This window comes from Ursus arctos, unplaced genomic scaffold, assembly GCF_023065955.2.
Source record: "Ursus arctos isolate Adak ecotype North America unplaced genomic scaffold, UrsArc2.0 scaffold_15, whole genome shotgun sequence".
In the NCBI taxonomy this organism is placed as follows: Eukaryota; Metazoa; Chordata; class Mammalia; order Carnivora; family Ursidae; genus Ursus; species Ursus arctos.
The window spans coordinates 38,673,314-38,684,013 of record NW_026622819.1 but is presented as its reverse complement, the minus strand read 5'-3'; the positions used below and the strand labels follow the sequence as shown (position 1 = coordinate 38,684,013).

Below are 10,700 nucleotides of genomic sequence, written 5' to 3'. Positions count from 1 at the left end.
GACTCTGGCCTTGGAATGTTTTTATAACAAAATAAATAAATCTCTGTCTTGGGATATGTCACACCCTCCTAAAGAAGAAAAATGTAACCTCCAACAACCCCTTGTTCTTGTTAGCCCCACCTAAGCAAGGCATTTTCTATGCTATATGATATGTGGGCTTTATTATCAAGCTGACTTATTTTGTTATATTTTGTTTTGTAACAGCTTTATTGAGATATAATTCACATACCATACAATTCACCCATTCTTGAGGTTTAATTCAAGCTTCTCAACTTCACTGGGCCTCAGTCTTTTTATCTGTAGTATGGGAATAAGAGGAAAACCCCACTGATTTGTTCTGCAAATCAAATGCATCCCACAGACAGCAGAAATCTCCATCTTGTTGATTTATGGTAATTTTAGGTATGGAATTTAGGTCAGTTCAGTACCTTATCACTTCTTCTGATTAAAAACTGACACCATGAAGGAATCCGTCCCTCCCCCACCACGGGCTAGAGTTGGGTTCACTGGGGGACTGTGTGACATCATGGCGGATTTGCCCCCACTGGTGCTGCTGCTGTGGAGATCCCTGTCTTCTCTTGGGATGGGCGGTGCAAGGAGATGGGGGTTTCAGGATTTGGGTGGACTCCTCTGTCATCCGGGGCCCCGGAAGCCGCTTGCCGTTACCTCTGCTGGCCTCCACACGTTTGGTGGAGCAGGGGCAGCTGCAGAGCTTCCGTTCTCAAGAGGCCCAGGCCTGAGGAGGAGAAATGGAACAGTCCATGCAGGTAGATGTGTCGAATGAGTCGTGATAGCCATGCGGTGTTCCATGCACATCAATCTCTCTCCCTGCGAGTCTGACTTCCCTCATCACCACACACACACATTTCTTCATTTCTTTCTCTGGGTGCAGGTTTTTACTTATTTTTCTCTCTTGGATGACAAAATCTGAAGGGTTTCATAATTTTAGGTTACAACTCTGTCTTTCCTTCCTGCTTCCCTTCTTTGCTTTGTGATATCCTATAGAGACAGAGGCTGCCCTGTATGGGATGTTATGGGTTCAATAGGGCCCCCTCCTTCTAAATGCGTATGTGGAAGTCGTAGCCCCCAGAGAATGGGACCTTATTTGGGAATAGGGTCTTTGCAGATGTCATTAGTTGAGATGAGGTAATACCATTAGGGTGGGCCCCTAATCTAGTATGACTGGTGTCCTTTAAAAAGGGGAAAGTTGGACACAAAACACACACAGGGAGATAAAGGAAGGATTAGGGGATAGTTCTATAAGCCCAGGAACACCAAAGATTGTCAGGAAACTACCAGAAACTAGGAAAGAGCCCTGGAACAGATTCCCTCTCAGAGCCCTCGGAAGGAATCAACGCTGCCAACACCACGATGCCTGATTTCTAGCCTCCAGAGCTGTCAGACAATACATTTCTGAGGTTTAAGCCACCCAGTTTGTGGTACTTTGTACAGCAGTCCTAGGAGCCTCATACACAGGACATACAGTGTGGTCTTCCCAGCCCACCGTTGTTCTGAGAACTCTCCCTCCCTCCCCACCCACCACGGGAGCAGCCATGTTGAACACCGTGACTCCGACCCTGGCCAGAGTTGGTTAAAAACTTGCACTTGAGACCAGGAAAGTAAGTCTCCAGTGATGGAAGTCGAAAAATATAACTGGACAGAGGCCAACAATCGTGTTTTCCACAACAACAACAAAAAGCCAGTCTACCACAGGACAGCGCTGGCAGGCAGGGAAGCAGAGGCGAGGCCGGGAGAGAGCAGGCAGCATTCCAGCCCGGGCTCCATCGCTGCCCCAAGCCCCAGCTCTACCGGGACCTGGCTGTGACTTGAGGTCCACAAGACTGGAGCGACCATCCAATGAATTCCTTTTTGCTCAGGCTGATGTATACAAGGTTTGTGGCACTTGTGACTCAGGCTTCTAGTTAATATAATCTCCAGAACTTACGCATCCTTAGTTTGATAGTAAGTGGAAGAGGGGCGCCTGGTTGGCTCAGTCGGTTAAGCGTCTGCCTTTGGCTCAGGTCATGATCCCGGGTCCTGGGATCCAGTCCCGCATTGGGTTCCCTGCTCAGCGAGGCGTCTGCTTCTCCCTCTGCCTGCTGCTCCCCCACTCGTGCTTTCTCTCTCTCTCAAATAAATTAAACAATCTTTAAAAAATAAAGAAAATAAGAAGTGGAAGAGTGCTGCTCTACGTAAGCAACTGTGCAGGACCCAGGAAGGAGCCTTCATGAAAATGAAACTGGTGAAATCAATATGTCTTGTTGAAACACTCTTCCTTCATTGAAACTTCAAGCCATCAAAAAGAGCAAGAAATGATTCATTTCTTTCTAAATGAAAACCAAAAATAATCCAGTCACGGGCAACTTTCATCTTTCGTTAACACATGGGAATGTTTGTTGACTTATAGACACGGCATAGTGCCTTCATTAATTAAAAGTCATTTTGCAGAGTTGATCGGGATGTCTGTGAAAAGTTGGAGTCATTTCAACTATTTATTATGTTTACATTAGCTTTATTTTCAAGGAATTTACTAGCCCTGTGATAAGCTTCAAATGCCTGGCGTTTTGCCTGAGAAAGTATTTGCTATTTGGTGTGTTAACAATGAGGACTTTTCCTGTCTGCCCATTACCACATTTTGTAAAATCTAAGAAAATAATTGCTTAGTTTTCACTCTGATCTACACACTTCTTAATGGCTTCTAATATATCTAGAGACATAATCTAAAAGGTTACCAGCTTTATGTCAGGAAAGGATAAGCATGTGAAATCTGATGTTGGAGATTAGGAAATAAATTCAGCAATTTTATGCTATTCTGCATATGAACAGGGAATATATTAGCTTCTGTTGCTGCATAAAAGTGTACTCCAGAACTCAGTGGCTTAAAATGGCATTAAATATTTCTCTTACGGTTTCTGGGGTCAGGAATTCGAGAGCAGCTTCCATGGGCAGCTCTGGCTCCAAGTTTTGCCTGATATTGCAGTCAAGGTGTTGGTCAGGGTTATAATAATCTGAAGATTTGACTGGGACTGGAACATTCCCTTGCAAGAGGGCTTACTCCTATAGCTGGTAAATTGGTGCTGGCTGTGGGCAGAGGGCCCCGGTTCTTACCATGTGGACCTCCTCATAGCGCTACTTAAGTGTCTTCATGACATGACAGCCGGCTTCACCCAGAGTGAGTAATCCAGGAGAGAGCAAAGGCAGAAGCTGTAGTTTTTTGATGACCATGCCTTAGGTGCCGTGCTCTGCCATTTCTACAATATCCTAGTGATCGCAGGAGTCAGCCCTACTTGAAGTGGGAGGGTAAGAATATGGAGAGGCAAAGATCATCTGGGGCCTCCAGCCACCTTGGAGGCTTCCTATTCTGAGTATTAATGGGAAAGGAAAATTCTATGTGAAAGAGTACAGAAAATCCTTTCCAAAGTGAATATATTTAGGAGAATATCAGAAAAATTAATTATAGAATCACAGAATTCTAGAATCAGAAAGAAACTCGGATATCATCCGGTCTAACTCGGTGATGGAGACTGAGACCCAGAAAGCTGATGATGGTTTTCTAACCTAACTTAGCAAATCAGTGACTGAAATAGGATTAGGTCCAAGCCTCTTTACTCCTAGTTGGGGCTTGCCTTGAATAAACCTGGCTTAGAAACCAACATCCACCCCAGCCTCATCCTATTGTGCGTTCCTCCTGCCGAGGCTGGAACACATCAACATCGTGATTCCCCGACTCTCTTGCAGCTGGGTTCCTGGACGGGATTCTTTTTCAGGCAGTCAGAGTGCTGACCTGAGATGCAGAGAATGGGCTGGCTGCGACTTGGCTTGCTCTTGTTGGCCAAGGTGGCGGTAGAGGACTTGGCTGTTCTGTGGCAGAGGCGGCAGAGGCCCGGGGCTCTGGTCACCAGCATGGTGAGTGCTGAGGGGCCTGGCTCACAACTGTTAGTTTGCACCTAGAACATGTGATGTGGCTTTAAGGCTAACAGTTGCAACCATGGCTTCCTGATCTCTAAGGAGCAAGGAAGCTAATTCCCGGAGGGAACAATGTCAGTGGTGATGGCCACAATCACGAAGGTGGGAAATGAAGTGGTTAGCAGCTCAACTGGAGGGCTGGTTCTCTGGCTGGTTCTCTGGGTGGTTCCTGGATTCCAAGCCCAGAGCCATTATTCCAGTCCTTCCAACAATTTTGTAAGTACCTAATTCCCTGGGTTAAATCCAGTTCTCATAAAATAAAGCAGTGCCTGTTATCTGCACCGAAATTCTATTTCAGAGCAGGTTCATACCTAAGAATGAGAAAAGCAGCCTGACCTATGCAGACTGGCCTGACGCTCACAGCTGGATCTCACAGTGGTTGGGAAATAGCCCAGCGCTTACAGACAGGCCATGGGGTTCTCCCCTTGAACATGAACAGTTTCTCAGGACATCAGCCTCAGACAAGCTCACTCTGTTGACTGCGGCAGGTCAGGACATAAATAAGAACACACTGTATCACAGACAAAACCATGAACGCTGTTCAAATCACAAACAACAACAAAACACCCCCCGATTCTTGCTTCTCTGAGTGACAGCTGTCTCTTTACTAATAATAACCTTTGCCGTCCCTCTTTCTGGATCAGATTTATGAAAATGTTCCACCATAGACTTGCCCGTCTTCCTGACAGCATCCAACCCAGACACAAGCCTTGTTTCCTTTAGCCCTCCCCCGCTCACCTAACACAAGCCCAAATCCTGCAAGTTCTTTCCCACTCCTCTCTGGTGTGCGGTTCGCTTCCCTGCGACAAGTCATAAACCCGACAGATGTGCTCCCGCCGATCCTTAGCCGAAGGGCATTGACGTATATAATTGCGTTTGAAAACCTCATGCTGTGCCAGCGCTGTGGACTATTTATACCGGTTACTTTCCGTGACTGATTCCATGTAGAATTAATATTCCTTTTCTGCCTTTTTCTCACCTGTGCTTCTTTATGAAAGCCAAAAAATGCCATACTCATAGTTTTGTGTCACCAAAAGCACAGCAATCAAATGATAAAAAGAAAATCGTAAAAGGAAGGATAAACAGTAAGCAAGGAAGGCTATTGAAAATTAGACAAAGCACTTATATAGTGAATTGGATAATAAGACAATTCTTGAATATCCACAATACACCAGGCCCCCGTGCTAGTCGTTTACGAATGTCACTGACTTCATCATCACAATTCTACTGCAAAGTTAGAATTTTAATTCCCATTCTACAGATGAGAAAGACTGAGGCTCTGGAGCCTAATGACCTACTTGGCAAGTAGTGATGATGGCATCTAAACTCCACTTGCTAAAGATCATGTGTTTCCACAACAGAAATAGAGACAATATCGACATCTCTGAACAAAAACAAAACACCATTTTTTCCCTGAGTATTGGGTCTTTGGTTTGGTGTTAATTGTCAGAATGAAGAAGCAGCTTTAAAAAACAAAGAAAGAAAGAATAAGGAAGCAGCTATGCAGCAAATATTTAATGGGTCTCTACGACGGGGAAATGTTTTAAGAAAGTTATGTGTCGCAAATGCTTGCGGCAAACGTCTATGGCAAAGATGCTTGTGGCGAAAGTACCTAGAACCCTTGCCAGACCTAAAGCATTTTTCTGAGCTCCCTCGACTTCTATTAATGGCAGTGACGCCACCCTGGCCCTGAGCCAGCCACCCAGCGCACTTAGATGTGTTCGACGGGCTGGCTGGAGGCAGGCATTGCATCAGAAACGTGGCACCGCACACACTGCGCTGATTTCAGCCAAGCACCTCCAAACGGAAATGACTTCCCGTGACGCCAGCGGAGAGCAGATGGCCTGTGTCCAGGTGGCCGCATCGTGAGGAGGGGCGAACTGACCCAGTACCAACCAGCGCCGCCTCCCCAGGCCCCCACCAGGCCTGCAAGTCACGGAACCCTCCCCCGCTCCATGCTGTGAACAGCCAAAGCGAAAATAAACCCTAACAGTCTGGGAGCCTTTCATTCTGTTTCATGGATTATTGTGCTGGATTCACAAACGTATTTTTGAGCATACATTGCCTCGTTCTGAATTCTCTGCGTCATCATTCAGGGGTGTGTCCTCGCCTGAACCCCACAGTGGCAATCTCAGAGGAATCCAGCAAGTGCCCAAAGGGCTCCTAAGGGTAGCGAAGGGATCAGTGCTCCTACCTCTGTGGGCCTGTGTGCTGTGGCAACCCTTTCCCAAGTGAGAGTAGGGGACAGGAAGGGAGGAAGGGAAGGGAGGGTGGAAGGGCATAAAGTAAACACTTGATCAGAGGCAGGCTTCCTGGACCTGAAAAACGTACAGATAATGGGGACAAGGGAGCATCGCATCCTTAAGTCCACAGAGATTTTTAAATGCAGAGAAAACTATACCTCAAATAGGCTCATGGAACAGAAAAAGGACATTGGAAATCTGAATAAAGTATGGACTTTAGGTAATAATAATAATGTATTAATATTGGTTCATTAATTATCATACATGTAACTTACTAATGTAAAAGGTTAATAGCAGAGAAATTTGGATATTGGGAATACAAAAACTCTCTGTACTATCTTCCTGATCTTTACATTTCAGACTGTTCCAGAGTTTATTTAAAATATAGACTTTATATATATTATTATATTACATGACGTATTTCATACAATATGTATATTGTGGTATTTCATGCGTGTATATATATCTATAGATATAGATACAGGATATAGTAGACTTGCTTCAAAATAATCTAAGAGGCAAGGGGGATATTAACGGGGATATAGAGGAAACAAGATTAGTTACGACTTAATTATTGGTGGAATTATGTTGGAGGTGGATACCATGTTGGATATGTTATATTATCTCTTCTACTTTCTTACGTGTGTGCATTTCTCCATAGTAAAAAGTTCAAAAACATATACCACCGTTAAATTGAGAAATGAGAAGAAGAAAATATATATTTGTCTATCTACGATGAAAATTGGTGCTCGCAGGTTTAACTTTATCAGCCATCAGTAAAAAGAGCTCTAGTTTAATGCAGACTTTGCAGCTGAAGAGTAGCAGGTTTTATCGGTGCTAAAAAGGGTAGGCTTCCCATTGTGTTGGGCAAGTGGAGGGTATTAACGTGTGTCCAGGCATGTGCTTTAGTGGCTTTCTTTCTAGTATCGTTGGGCTGACCCACCACCCCCATTACCCCCATCACCCCCATCACCCCCTACAATCAATGGCAGACACTGGCTTCTCCCGATGGGGTCAGAGCCTTTGGAAGCTTTGAAAGAACATTTTTCTCTGTGTGACGTGAAAGCAGGCTGCTCAAGTTCAGGGTGTGATCTGACTAAAGCCTTCGAAGTCATCTGTACCACGAAGAGAAGACTGATAAGCTCCTTTGTGCTTTGCCTGCCACACCCGTCGCCGCTGCTGCGGTTAGAACAGGGCCATGAGCAGATGGTAGCCATTAGGGAGAGAGCACGTAGCAATCTGCTTCTGAGAGCAACCATGAAGTTCCTCTTCCTCCTGCATCCCTCCGAAGCAGAAAGTACCAGCATCAGTCCAGGGTGCCAAGTGAGAAGTCTGGGAGCCATTCATCCCTGATGCGTCCATCTCTGTAATCTTCTAGAATCTGATCAGCCTCCAAGTTCTGCTGTTTCTACCACCTGTCTTTCTCTCAGATCTAGTCTCACCTCTCCACCCCTGCTGCCCACTGCGAGTTCAGACTCTCATTCTCCGTCACCTGGACTATGTCAATATTCTCCTACTTGGCCTCCCCTTGTTTTCAGCCCCTGCAGACCACTTCAGTGCTGCCACAAAGATGAGTAATGTGATTGTCTCACTCATATTCTGGGAACCCCCTCAATACTGCCGCACATACTTCAGGATGAAGAATTTGCTTCTTAGTTTGGAACACAGGGTCATCTCTAGTCAGGCCTCCGCCCACCTCTCCTTCCTTTTGGGCCCCATTCCTCCAAGTTCAACAATCTGTAGGTCTCAGAATGTGCCAGGTGGTGTCTTATCTCTCTACCTTTGCTCCAAGGGCCCTTCCTCCCAGCATGCCTCTCAGTGAACACATTTCTGTTTTTCAAGACCGAGTTCAAGCCTCACACCCTAAAGAAAACCGTCCTGGTTGGGACCTGCCGCAGAGGTGAGGGTGGGGTAAGTCCAGTCCACACTCCACTCACCGAATCCCAAGCTCTGGTGAAGGAACGACAGGAGTCCAGAGGATGAGGCTCTAACTTACCAAAGGGCTCTGCACGGGCCGGGTGCAACCCTTCTGCCCGAGTGGAACTTGCCACGACCTCTCTTGTATCCCCACCGTACCCCAGACCCATCGGCAGCCACCCATTGAACTTGGAGTTCGGTGGAGGGAGACGAGGCAGAGTTGAAGCCGTAGGCACTCAGGGCCATGCCGTCTCTTTTCTGCCTTGTAACTGTGGCACCTCGCACAAGCCTGGCACGAATACTGAGCACTTAATACATGATAATTGAGGAGTGAAGCCATAAATGACACAGCCGTTCAGAGCACTATATTCTTAGGTATTTTGAGTATATTTATATCTAAGGCATGGTTTGCAAACAAGCCATGTGTTGGAACATCAGAACTTCACATCTGACCAAGCCCAATCTGGTGCAGTGGAGCCGCGCTGGTCAACCTCCATTTCATGACGAATGATCTCAAGATCCTCGTTGGAGGCATCCTCAGGAAGAGGCAGAGGCCACGGCTTCAAACCACCGGTCCCCCGCTCACTTGCAGAAAGGCAGCGGAGAGCTGGGAGGGCTCACAACAGGAGGCCTGTTGAAAACAAGCTGTGGTTTCATCCTGTGTTTGGATTTCTGTGCAGGGAAGGGCACTTCCTCTTGCAATCGCGAGAGCCAAATCACACATTCGGGTGGAGAGGACTGTGGCTATAAAGCTCATGTTGGACCCATGCAAAGGTGTCAGCGTCCTAGAACTGGCTGAACGCATAGCTCGGAGCATGAACTTGTGTGGCAGGCAACCGGGCAGTGGGGATCGCTTCTGCCATATCGTTTTCTGCTGGGGTTGCAATATGAGGGAGGCCTCGTTAATTTGTGTATAGTCTATTATGCTTGGCAATACCCTCCAGTTAGCACTGTTTGGCTCCTTGCTAACTTGGGAGTTCTTCAGAAGAGAGAATATAAAAAGATTCCCAGCCTCTCCTTGACTTCCTCTCCTTGCAGTTAACGTAGGGCAGTGGGAAACAGTGAGCCGTAGACCCAGGCACTGTCTAGAGAAGTAGACAGACCACGAGTTTGAGGCAAGCTGAGTCCTTGTGTGTTTCACTTCCATGATGGTATTCACCAATGGGGCTATTTTGGTCTATTTTAAGGAAGAAGAAAATGAGACCCTAGAAGACCATGTCACAAAAGCAGCTGGGGGCGGTGCAGGGGGGTGGATTAAAGCCGTAGCTCTTGAAGAGAGAAATAAAAACTTGGGTTTTGTTAGGAACAAGATTCCTATTCCCAATACTTTCAAAGCCATAAAAATTAGGAAGAGAAAAAAGTTTCTGGGGTTTTTGCAGGCACAGGGCATTTATTCTCTCTCCCATTTCTTTGGCATTTTCTTTCTTCAAGTACCACATCCAGTAAACGTTCTTTAAATGGAAAGAAAAGAATTATTAATGAATGCCAGAAAAACAGTTTCCCAGCCAGTCAGCCAAACCACAAATACCCAAAAATGTGATTTCATTTTTAATAATATAATGAACTGAAGAATATCAAATAGAAATATAAAGAGAAAGAGAAAAATCTATTCTAAGCATCTGTTAAAAGGATTTCCAACTTCATATTAGAGAAGACAGAGCAAGAGAAATACCTAATCAATGCTGGAATTCAAAACCCAGTGTTAACAAAATTGAGAAGGTATTAGTGATTAATGAACTCTAACCCCTCCTACAGGGTTAGTCTCCTACTCTGAGTCCCTTGAAATTCCCCCCACTCAGTATCTGCATTTTGCTCATCTGTAAGTGAGCCAAAGAGCACACATTGTAAACCAAGAGACTGAAGATGACATAGGGCGAAGACATTAGTGCCGGCAACTGTTTACTTCCTCTGGGGGAGGCCCTGAGGCTGACTTAAGCACAAAAAGATTAGCTTCTGCATCCCTGAAGCTGGGGAAAGATGCAAGATAATTTGTAACTACACAGGTGACAGCTCTTCAAGAAGTATTCTCTAACCTGCTCCATAACCCAGGAGAGAAGGCTTAGACTCCTCGTCTATTTTCCCCAAACACCTGGGCGTATCTCTTGCTGCATTTAAACAAGTTATTGTAATGCATTGCCTATGGTCTTCCTCATTAGACCATGAACTTGAGACCCTGGTATTTTTACAGCTCTGTTACCAAGCATAGTGGCTGGACCATGAGTTGACTAATTTACATGAAAGCTTTCTTTCTTTGTATATGAAGAACTCAAGTCCCTTTCATTCTTCTACCCTATGGTTATATAATTCTTATCATTTTTTAGTACCAACAAATAGGATGCATGATTCTTCAGGATATATCAGTTAACAATTTTATAAACAGGGAAACTAGGTACAGATACTAACTACATCTAGACCAGTGCTCAACATTTTTGTACAAGAAAAGCCTGTGGAGATCTTGTCCAAATGCAGATGCTGATTCAGTTGACTTCAGGAGGCGCCTGAGCGCTGCTTTTCTAACAAGCTCCCAGGCGATGTCAACACTCTTGGTCCACAGAGTAACAGTGACTTGGAGCC

The 10,700-nt window shown here is 45.5% G+C and overlaps 1 long non-coding RNA gene across 1 annotated transcript in view; it reads right to left on the bottom strand.

The window, feature by feature from the left end:
* Positions 1-873: 873 nt before the first annotated feature.
* LOC113263917 (uncharacterized) overlaps positions 874-10,700 on the bottom strand; it is a 31,031-nt gene continuing 21,204 nt past the window's right edge. Inside the window, exon 3 of the long non-coding RNA XR_003319457.4 lies at positions 874-9,577. This is a non-coding gene — a long non-coding RNA (uncharacterized LOC113263917). The remainder of the gene's footprint in view (positions 9,578-10,700) is intronic.